The sequence below is a fragment of the Protopterus annectens genome, chromosome 8.part0, assembly GCF_019279795.1.
Source record: "Protopterus annectens isolate FY-2018-M chromosome 8.part0, PAN1.0, whole genome shotgun sequence".
NCBI classification, from domain to species: Eukaryota; Metazoa; Chordata; order Ceratodontiformes; family Protopteridae; genus Protopterus; species Protopterus annectens.
This window is the reverse complement of record NC_056741.1, coordinates 443619964-443632267: the sequence shown is the minus strand read 5'-3', so window position 1 is coordinate 443632267 and position 12304 is coordinate 443619964. Positions and strand designations below refer to the sequence as shown.

The following is a 12304-nucleotide window of genomic DNA, read 5'->3' as shown; positions in this document are numbered from 1 at the left end:
TTCCCACTTCTTACTCCAGCATTATAAACATGGACATAAAAAGATTTGAGGATATATTTTCTCCTTTTATCTCATGAGCACAGTAGAGGAAATAATTAAAGGGCATCATATAGTTACTGAGACATTATTCCATTTTTTACAAGCTGGAGTGTCTGTCAGTCCCTGAAGTTTTTACTAGTGGGCTATTTACTATAAGGACCAGTCTGAAGAAAATACATTTGTACATGCTGCATGTGAAAACATCTCTTATCTGATAAGGGCACCAGCATTCTGCTGTAGGCGAATTGTCTGTTTCTAGTTATCACAGACCAAGAAGTGCTCATCATTTACCACCCATTTGGCATCTGGCATACAAAAGAATATTGTACCTGTTGACTTTATTCCCATAGTCACCATGCAGGGTTATAGGTTTTCTATCTGCTAGTGATGCTACAGCAAGTGACAAATTAAAGCACTTTTACAGATGCTATTGTACACCCCTGGACTGGCTTTGTACTGAGTAATTGATGCAGTTCTTCAAGATTCAAAGGGTATACTGGATAATAAAATTAATTAGAAAGGGGGGCAGTACTGCAACTTTTATCTCTCAGGCAGCATTTGATAAGCTAAGCTTGTCACCAGTGGATCTGATTCACTGAAGTGGCTGGTGGCAGCATTATCAGTGGACTGGTGGACTCACTTTTAATTGTCATCTTAGGGTAAGAATGTTAAAATCATGTAGAAGTGTTCTTTGTCAAACATTAATAGATGATTAATGCCTGTGTTGTACACTACATTTGTACTATTATGTATCTGATGTGACATTAGCGGTCATCTTACAAGATGAATGCTGAATACAAACTTGGGGCCGTGGGTATTGAGAAAGGAGCAGTGCAAACAAAATGTAGCTACAAGCAACAAATGACTGTTAATATCATGGATTCTGCTGCAGCTTATATGTTTTGCAGGTCATTCTCCCAATGTAGATTTACAAAATTCCTTAACTACTAAATAATGAAAAATGCTGCATGCAAAAAAAAATACATTACCTGCACAGGAGTTCTGCCTCTTGTCCATCTTCCCATTATTCCCAACAAATTTCCATTAATGTTCAAACAGACTTATTAAGGACTGGAACCAGAAACATTTCCACTGCAACATTTTTATTTTATTAATTTATTAACTGGGTAAACTCATTAGGAACAAGTCTGCTTTCAGGGGTGACCCAGGGGCACTGTCTGATTAAGTACGAGTTGCACGGAGTCATACAGGCGACAATATATGCTGAGGGGATCAAATCCTTGACTACAGAATTAAGCTTGTAAGCAGCACACAGCCTTAATCTTCAGCACTGCCAGACAATTTCTGAGTGGCTTTACTAGTTCTTTTTCATAAATCAACTTTGAAATACTGAAACTCTTTGCAGAAAAGACATTTTAATACAGTTATAATTTCATAGACCGAGTTAAATATGACAATCTCTTATAAGCGTTACTGCCATTTTAACTTATAGTTGTGACATTTAAAAGAATGCAGTGAATGCATATGTGATAAAGTCTCATTCAGGGTTAGATCTGCAGATAATGAAAGTGGTAACTGTTAACTGTGTTACTGTCTAACAGCTAAGTACAAGTGAAAGCGATTTTTACCTTCTACCTACCCTCAGAAGGACAACATCTAATCATACTCATAATGTTCATCAGCAAATAATGCTGCTTAAGAAACTTCAGCATGAGGCATGTATTTCATGGACCTGTGCTTGGACTTACCAAAACAGAATCACAATACATTGCTTTTCTAAACCTCCACAAAAATACCTGTATGTGTTGCTTGATTATATCACTATTAAATGAACCATGATAACATATCAACAACTATATACTTTCCGTGTTCCTGGTTTTAGATAATGATATGTTGGCAGATTACATTGACTTTATTTACAATCTTGCTGCCTTCTTCAGCCTTCTTACATTGTATATTTAGCTTGCTAAACTACAGCCACTAGACTGCATTAAATCATCTGTCAACATCCTTTTCTGAAAATGAAATGTATTTCTTGAAGTTATTTTAACTGAAGTATACATTGACAGAATAAAAAACTATTAATTAGCTACATCAATCAATATTAATATGATATCAGAAATCACCAATATTTCCAAATGGATATACACAACTCAGTCTAACATATAGGAGTACAGCTAACTTGGTAGCCCAATCTATGTTAGACCTTTTCAAAGTTAAGTTCGGTTCTGAGTGTAATCCTGCATACAAACCTAGGCTCAGATAAGCATGTTATTGCTAATTATTCAAATCTAATTAAATGGGTTTGGAGAAGTCACAGCATATGTTATTTATCTGTAATACTGAGTGCTTTCCAGCTAAGAATAGTTTTTGTCCCACATTCTTTTTAGTAGTATACAAATATCCTCATTACAGTTTTACTTTTATTTCAGAGAAATTGAACAGATTATAGAATAAGCTATTTCCATTTAAGAGTATCTGCTTATGAAAGACACACTAAAAGAAAAAAATGATCTAACAAAAAATACTTATGAAGAAGATGTCAGTTTTACCTTGAGCAGAATAGATTACGACTTTTGCTAGGAGTGTTCAGCAGATCTATGAATGATTTTATGTAAGTTGTACGCCATCACATATGCTCTCTTGGTATTGTTATGTAATCATGATAAAAAGCCATCTAGCATAAGGGTGAGATGACAAATGGCGTGCTTGTCTGATTCTCCCTTGGTAATTTTTTTCATATTCTGGGTTGCGTAAGAAAACTTTCTACAGTGCCTTTTTCCCCATACTCAGAGCATTTGATATAGGTCAAGAGTAAACCATTAGTATGAAACCAAAATAACTGAAACAAAAATGTAAGCAAGTCTAAAATGCAAGTAAGTAAATGAGCTGTAACTAGCAACTATGCAGCTATAACAAGAACAACATGCAAATCTATTGCTTTCTCTGTCTTCTAGAAGGAAACCAGACTGCCATTACTTAACCAGTTTCAAAACAACAACACCTTCCTGAGGGAAAAGATATGTGGTAACAAAGGGCACAGCTACTGAGGGCATGATTCAGAGATATCACATTCACTGCAGAGGGTGAGTGTGTAGAAAAATGTAGGGAAAAGGCTTTCTCCTGATTCAGAAACAAACAATCAGCCAAGCTACACAAGCGATACACTGCAGTTCATGTAGCAGGCAGCTGAGTCCTGGCACATATATAATACATAGATGACCTGTGTTATATGAGAACAAATGTCAAGTTAACAGCCTTGTTATACTGTCCTGCTTACAGTGTACATTTTTTTATTCTGAGTAATCCCTGTAGACTGGACAACATAGCAACACTGTAAATCAACTGAGCATGTGCTAGACCCATCATCAGTGTTTAAGCAAAAGCTGATGTGCCAACAGAAATGAACATGGTACCTGTAACTGAGCACCTTTGTATCAGGAGAAAGAAAGCTTCCTATCAACAAAACCTAAAAGGAAGGAAGTACTACAAACACAATTGCAGCACATTTCAGGAAATATGCAGAACTGCAAAAGCAAACATACTTTACTAAAAAAAAATAAAAATAAAAAATTGCATGCTATTCATCTGCTTTTACTGTATTTGTGTTTCTTCCTACTTTATTACTTTATTTTGCTTTTGCCTCTTCTTAAAATGACTCAATTGTATGTATTCTGTTGCATGTATTACTTCTTGGTAGTAGCCTGATTAAATTGTAACTGTTATTTTAAGCCTGTTGGTTTAAGCACTTGGGCTTCAGACCAGTTGTTTTACATTAAGAAGGTTTGTGGTCTTCACTGTCGTGGCAGAACAGGTAGCTTACATCCTTCTAAGTTGGGAGTTGCTGATTGAAGGCTTAGTATCTGTTATTCTAAAAGTGCATTAGTTCTAGTTTAAGCACTTGGGCTTAGGGCCAGTTATTTTATATTAAGAAGGTGTGGTCTGCACTCTTGTGGGAGGGGAGGATAGATTCTGCCCTTCTGAGCTGGGAGTTTCTGGTTAAAGGCTTATTGTGCCTGCTTATTTGAACTATTTCTTTCTGAAATTGGTATGCCTTGTTTGCTGTAGCACAAGACTAGATTCAGACTTGCTGAATCTAGCTATGTTTGTATAACCTGAGCACTAATCCAGGCCATCTTTTTCTGGAGAAGGTTCCCCTGCACCCTAGTGGCAGGAGTGTGCAGTTAAACTTGCCTGATCGAAGACTTCTGGTATGGGGCTCAGCTTTTAGCTTTTTATTGCTTAACTGGTTAATTTGTTTAACTCATTTTGCTCATTTGCTACTGTTATATTAAAAACAAAATACACTTTATGTATCGCCGCTTAGCTATGGTTAAAATATTCCTGGCACCATAAAGTCTGCTCTTCAAATTTTCCCTTAGAACTAGCCAGATTTTTAGTTCTAGCACTCAAGTCTGTTTCTTTGAGCTCAGCACTTGTTCAGAACTCATTTTAAGCACTAAATAAGCTACAAAATACTACAGCACTCAACATTCCTCACTTGTCTAGAGGAAAACAGTTTTTAGTACTTTATAAATAAGCACCTATCCAGGCATAAATATGTATAAAGAGAGAAATGGCTTCAGGTAAAACCCAGGTGCACAAAACCAGAACTATATATAACCAAAAATACACCGAGGTACCACACAATAGCGTCTTTAATAACACAAAAAAATAAATAAGAACAGTGGTGAGCGCTTTCGCAAAAATAATTGCTTCATCAGACAAGAAAATAAAACACTCCATTGCTTATATACAGACAGAACCATTGACTCAATCACTGATGTCATAGGTCAATTAAGGCATTAAAGCTATATAAATAAAAGTAAAAAGTGGAAGGCACAAACAGGCAGTCACAACAAGTACGTTACTCAGCTAAATAAATCCAACTGGAAAAAATCCAAATGGCAGGTGCGTAATTCTTCAAACCTGGAAATTCACCACTTTGAAATAGTTCTTTCACCACCAGACCGAAGTAGCAGTTTCAAACAGAAAAAGCAGCACAGGTAAAAACAGCTGCTTATCTCCGTCTAACAATAGCTTGCAACAAAGTTCCAAAATCAAGGACAACCAAGCGTTAGGCGGAATAAACTTTAATTAACATAAAAAGGCGAGCGCTTTCAACAATAGTCTTCCTCAGGCCATCACTGATGTCATAGGTCAATGAAGGCATTGAAGCTATATAAAACTTATAAATGTAGAGAAGGCTACATATAGAGAAAACTGCATATAAAAGACACATATAAAATGCTGCGTGTAAATGCATATAAAAACTGCATATAAAAACTGCATACAAAAACTATATACAAAACTATTGGTAAAAGACCTAAGTAATGTGCATAGATATAAACTCCATAAATACTGTAACTATGAAAAACATAGATAAAAATAAAGGCTAAAAATCTGGATCTAGTAAAAAAATCTATCCACAATATGTATGTATAACTAAAAGTAGTCTATGTCTCTAAAATATGAATAAATATACATATAAATATAAGTGTAATGGATGTATGAGGTGCCTAAAATTAAACATGTTGGAGGCGTCTTGCTTTCAAGAAAGGCACCAAGGAGGTAGAGCCATTAAGGCCTGGATATTTATCTGCATTCAGTTTAATGATCCATCTCTGTTCACAGTTTTCAGTAACATTTTCTATATCCCCTCCTGTAATGTTTTTGTGTATGCGCTGTAGCACAAAAACCTTAAAGGAATGTGAATTATCCGTATTAATAATATGCTGGGCAAGTGCATTAGTGGGTTTCTTATTTCTGACATCATGAAGATGTTCTAGAATTCTGTCTTTAAGAAATCTATTCGTTTTACCCACATAAAACACCGGACATTTCTGACAAAAACAATAATAGACAACATCAGTGCTCTTGCAATCAGCATAAGTATTACGCTGTAACTGAAAATGCTTGGTGGGGTGGACATAGGTATTAATACTATAAATATAGGGGCAGGCACCACATGACCTGCAAGGAAAAGTGCCCTGACGTGAAGAAGGGATGGCTTTCTTAGGTACATCCTTGTTACATAACTGTTTCTTGAGTGACATATTGTTCTTGAAACTGAATAGTGGATCTTTAAAGATGATAACCTGCAACTGTGGTACCTCTTGTAATAGGTGCCAATGTTTCTTAATGACGTCAACATATTGGTTGACGTCACTCGTAAACTGTAACACTACTCTAAATTAATTATGTGGCCTAGAGTTAATGTTAGATGGATTATTACATGGAGCTACCTCATTGTTGTTATAATAAGGTCTACATTTAGTTGATCTCATATGCCATGCATCAGATATGGTTCTATCAATTTCATCTGGTTGGTATCCTCTAGCTATAAACTCAAATTTTAAATTATTTAATGCTAGTGGTGCATCCTCATCATCAACATGTAATCTTAATGTCCTATAAACTTGCCCTTTTAATACATTTCTCGGGATGTGCCTGGGATGCATATTATTTTTGTGTAGGTATTTGTTCTTTCTAGTTGGTTTGTGGAAGATTCTACTCTTGAAGCAGTTAAATTCAGCTTTAGCTAGATGTACATCAAGAAAATCAATCTCAGCTGCAGATAGCCGGTATGTGAATTTTAAAAAGTCAGTGGTGGTATGCAGATAATCAACAAAGGATGCAAAATCTAAACCATTGCCATTCCATAAAATAAAATCATCATCCACAAAACGTACATACCATAACACTTGATGTAAGAAAGGATTCAAACCGGAGAGTATATGCGTTTCTTCCCAGCAGACTAGCGCAAGGTTGGCATAGCTATTTGCACAAGGAGTGCCCATAGCCACGCCAACCTGTTGCAGGAAAAATTTCTCTTCAAACATAACAACATTATTTTCTAATATGATTTCTAAGAGACTGCATATAAGTTGTATCTTACTATTTGTAAAACATCTATTTGTTGACAGGAAATTTCTAACCATTTCAATACTCCAAGTATTAGGGATACTGGTAAATAATGACTCAATGTCCATTGTAACCAATACAAAATCAGTGTCATTGGTAATAGTGTCCATCCTGTTATGTAACCTTTCAAGGAACATTTTAGTATCTCTTAGAATGGTATGACAATTCTCTAATAATCCATGTATTGTACCTAGGTATAGTAGGTTTGAGAACATTAAAATACTTAAATAATGGTTCGTCTATCAATCCAGTAATAAGAAGATCAAACATAAGAAATGACACTTTATCAATAATAGCACTGACCATAATTTTAGAGACTGATTTATAAGTTTCATTGTTAAGTAAAAGTTTATACATTTGTTGTAAATACAATTGTTTATCTAATAAAACAATACCTCCTCCTTTATCAGCCTGTTTAATAACTAATGACAGCAAATTCTTTAACTCTTGTAAGGCTCTTTGTTCATTAGGAGTGAGATTACTAAAGTAATAGTCACTAGAATCATGCTCACCTATGTCCCTGAAAGATAGTTCACAGATATCTAAAAACTTTTGAACACCTGGTGGGGTATTCGGGATAAAACTACTAGGCCGCCTGTGTACATTAGTCCTTGTTCCTGACTCATTAGGAAACATAGATTTCAGTGATAAATTTCTGCTTAGTAGCTTTAAGTCTTTAATCATTTCTGTTACATTGGCTTTTTTTGCTGGTATAAAGGACAAACTTTGTTTAATAAGTTAATTTGGTCAGTCTCTAAAATTATGGTCAATGCTATTATTGATAAAGTGTCATTTCTTATGTTTGATCTTATTACTGGATTGATAGACGAACCATTATTTAAGTATTTTAATGTTCTCAAACCCACTATACCTAGAATTTATGGTTTACCTAAGGTACATAAAGACCTGGCCTCACCACCAATGCGTCCCATAGTGTCAGGGGCTGGGTGGTGCACCGAGCCCTTATCCATCTTTGTTGAAGGTACAATACATGGATTATTAGAGAATTGTCATACCATTCTAAGAGATACTAAAATGTTCCTTGAAAGGTTACATAACAGGATGGACACTATTACCAATGACACTGATTTTGTATGGGTTACAATGGACATCGAGTCATTATTTACCAGTATCCCTAATACTTGGGGTATTGAAATGGTTAGAAATTTCCTGTCAACAAATAGATGGTTTTCAAATAGTAAGATACAACTTATATGCAGTCTCTTAGAAATCATATTAGAAAATAATGTTGTTATGTTTGAAGAGAAATGTTTCCTGCAACAGGTTGGCGTAGCTATGGGCACTCCTTGTGCAAATAGCTATGCCAACCTTGCGCTAGTCTGCTGGGAAGGAACGCATATACTCTCCGGTTTGAATCCTTTCTTACATCAAGTGTTATGGTATGTACATTTTGTGGATGATGTTTTTATTTTATGGAATGGCAATGGTTTAGATTTTGCATCCTTTGTTGATTATCTGCATACCACCACTGACTTTTTAAAATTCACATCTGCAGCTGAGATTGATTTTCTTGATGTACATCTAGCTAAAGCTGAATTTAACTGCTTCAAGAGTAGAATCTTCCACAAACCAACTAGAAAGAACACATACCTACACAAAACTAGTATGCATCCCAGGCACATCCCGAGAAATGTATTAAAAGGGCAAGTTTATAGGACATTAAGATTACATGTTGATGATGAGGATGCACTACTAGCATTAAATAATTTAAAATTTGAGTTTATAGCTAGAGGATACCAACCAGATGAAATTGATAGAACCATATCTGATGCATGGCATATGAGATCAACTAAATGTAGACCTTATTATAACAACAACGAGGTAGCTCCATGTAATAATCCATCTAACATTAACTCTAGGCCACATAATGAATTTAGAGTAGTGTTACAGTTTGTGAGTGACGTCAACTAATATGTTGACGTCATTAAGAAACATTGGCACCTATTACAAGAGGTACCACAGTTGCAGGTTATCACCTTTAAAGATCCACTATTCAGTTTCAAGAACAATATGCCACTCAAGAAACAGTTATGTAACAAGGATGTACCTAAGAAAGCCATCCCTTCTTCACATCAGGGCACTTTTCCTTGCAGGTCATGTAGTGCCTGCCCCTATATTTATAGTATTAATACCTATGTCCCCCCCATCAAGCATTTTCAGTTACAGCTTAATACTTATGCTGATTGCAAGAGCACTGATGTTGTCTATTATTGTTTTTGTCAGAAATGTCTGGTGTGGGTAAAACGAATAGATTTCTTAAAGACAGAATTCTAGAACATCTTCGTGATGTCAAAAATAAGAAACCCACTAATGCACTTGCCCAGCATATTATTAATACAGATAATTCACATTCCTTTAAGTTTTTTGAGCTACGCAAAAACATTAGAGGAGGGGATATAGAAAATTTTACTGAAAGCTGTGAACAGAGATGGATCATTAAATTGAATGCAGATAAATATCCAGGCCTTAATGGCTCTACCTCCTTGGTACCTTTCTTGAAAGCAAGACGCCTCCAACATGTTTAATTTTAGGCACCTCATACATCCATTACACTTATATTTATATTTATTCATATTTTAGAGACATAGACTACTTTTAGTTATACATACATATTGTAGATAGATTTTATGACTAGATCCAGATTTTTAGCCTTTATTTTTATCTATGTTTTTCATAGTTACAGTATTTATGGAGTTTATATCTATGCACATTACTTAGGTCTTTTACCAATAGTTTTGTATATAGTTTTTGTATGCAGTTTTTATATGCATTTACACGCAGTATTTTATATGTGTCTTTTATATGCAGTTTTCTCTATATGTAGCCTTCTCTATATTTATAAGTTTTATATAGCTTTAATGCCTTAATTGACCTATGACATCAGTGATGGCCTGAGGAAGACTATTGTTGAAAGCGCTCGCCTTTTTATGTTAATTAAAGTTTATTCTGCCTAACGCTTGGTTGTCCTTGATTTTGGAACTTTGTTACAAGCTATTGTTAGACGGAGGTAAGCAGCTGTTTTTACCTGTGCTGCTTTTTCTGTTTGAAACTGCTACTTCGGTCTGGGGGTGAAAGAACTATTTCAAAGTGGTGAATTTCCAGGTTTGAAGAATTACGCACCTGCCATTTGGATTTTTTCCAGTTGGATTTATTTAGCTGAGTAACATACTTGTTGTGACTGCTTGTTTGTGCCTTCCACTTTTTACTTTTATTTATATAGCTTTAATGCCTTAATTGACCTATGACATCAGTGATTGAGTCAATGGTTCCATCTGTATATAAGCAATGGAGTGTTTTATTTTCTTGTCTGATGAAGCAATTAGTTTTGCGAAAGCGCTCACCACTGTTCTTATTTATTTTTTTGTGTTATTAAAGATGCTATTGTGTGGTACCTCGGTGTATTTTTGGTTATATATACCTATCCAGGCATGTCTATGGGTCAGCTCCCGGTGTTTTCTCCTGTATACCTGATGAATCTGGGCATCTTGGGGCAATGCAGCAATTGCCTCATGTACACAGATAACCCTCTCCTCCTATCACCCAACACCACAACCTGTGAGAGATGCACTTATATAGCCAAACTGGAAGCAAAGCTCTCTTCACCAAAGACTGGACAAGACAGTCAAGAGGAGAAGGTAAACACTTGCACCACACCACACTCATCACATAGTCCCTCAAAACCTACAGCACCAAAACATACACATAGAAACACAAAACACACACCTGCATTCATGGAGGCTCTTAATAAAAATCTGCCCAAGCAACAGAGACCTCCAAAGCAGAAATGCAAGCAACCTCCACCCCCAACACAACCTAAATGACACACAGCCCACAAACTCAGTGTGCCACCCAACCACAGCCCATAAGGCATAACAATGTACCCAACACTCTAGTCATAGGTGTCAGGCACACTGATGTTCCACTCACCAGGCTAAACAAGGAGAAAGTTACTATCAGCTGCCTGTCAGGTACCAGGATCCGCCACATAACGCACGCACTCAGGTCACTCCACAAGTACAAATATGACTCTTTCATTGTCTATGTTGGTGTGAATGACCTGAGACATACCTCCCTGGACTACATTAAAAGAGACACGGAGGGGTTCTCCAATCTTGTAGCCCAGGCAGGTATGACCCTAGCCCTGAGTAGCATCCTGCCATCACCCAGAATGATACCACAGTACAAGGACAAAATGATTGAATTCAACAATTGGCTAAGCTTCTGGTGTCATTCTAAGCAAGGAGATCCAGTATCTGTCTGCCTGGGATGACATGATCGACAGACCATGATGCTTTGCCAGAGATGGCCTGCACCTGTCGCCCTTGGGATTCTGGATACTGGCTAAGATTCTTGCCACCCCTATAGTTCCATTTTTAGGCAAGGTTCAAATGACAAATTCAGCATCATAACAGGTACAACCAAGTAAAATCTGTGGGCAATGCTGCTTAATGCTAGAAGTTTAAACCTCAAAATGCACTCATTTGAGGCACTCCTTAAAATGGAGAACATCAACATCTGTGCAGTGACAGAGACCTGGTTCAAGGCTCCTTAGAGCTCCCCTGCATTACCAGGCTATAATTCATACCACACCTTTCGGCCTCCTAACCTGGACAGAAACACTAAAGGTGGAGGCGTGTCCATATTCATTAAGGATATCCACACCTCCAGGTTAGTTGCTCAGCATAATGCATCCGAGATTATCCAAGTGCAACTAACTCTGGGCAAGACCGCAATCCAAATTGTAGCTTGTTACAGATCCCCCAACATGCCCCAGGATTCCCACTCCTCATTTCTTGATACACTGGAAAATATTAGGGTACAACCTAACACCCTAATAATGTGTGATTTCAACTACCCCACCATTAACTGGGAAAACTACTCATGTACCAACTCTTTTGCTCAATGTTTTCTGGAATTCATTAATTCCAATGCCTTGGATCAACTTATCTACACCCCCACCAGGGCAACAATATCCTAGACCTGGTCATTACCAACATGGGTGACCAGTGTTCCACACCAGAGATCAATTCCTTGTTGGTCAGATTCGACCACAAGCTAATCACCCTAGACATCCACATTCCACCCCCACCTCCCATTAGGGAAACCACCATAAAAAATTTCTTCAATGCCAACTTCATGCTTCTTAAGACAGAAGTAGCAAACTTCATGACACCCATGCAGATGGACAATAGAGGTACAACTTCTGAATCCTACACAAATGCACTTTATAAACACTTACACAAGTGCATAGATCGTGCTATCCCTAACAGTACTAAGATGCTATCCTCCAAAAAAAGGAAGCCAATCTGGTGGTCCCCTGCCATAAACAAAGTCTACAATAGAAGAAAGAAACTGCTGC

The 12304-nt window shown here is 36.8% G+C and overlaps 1 protein-coding gene across 1 annotated transcript in view; it reads right to left on the bottom strand.

The window, feature by feature from the left end:
- The window catches only part of LOC122808864 (protein S100-A1-like), a 202763-nt gene extending 200144 nt beyond the window's left edge, over positions 1-2619 (bottom strand). The window contains exon 1 of the mRNA XM_044079964.1: positions 2553-2619. The gene's annotated coding sequence lies outside the window, so the exon portion shown is untranslated. The remainder of the gene's footprint in view (positions 1-2552) is intronic.
- Positions 2620-12304: the final 9685 nt, after the last annotated feature.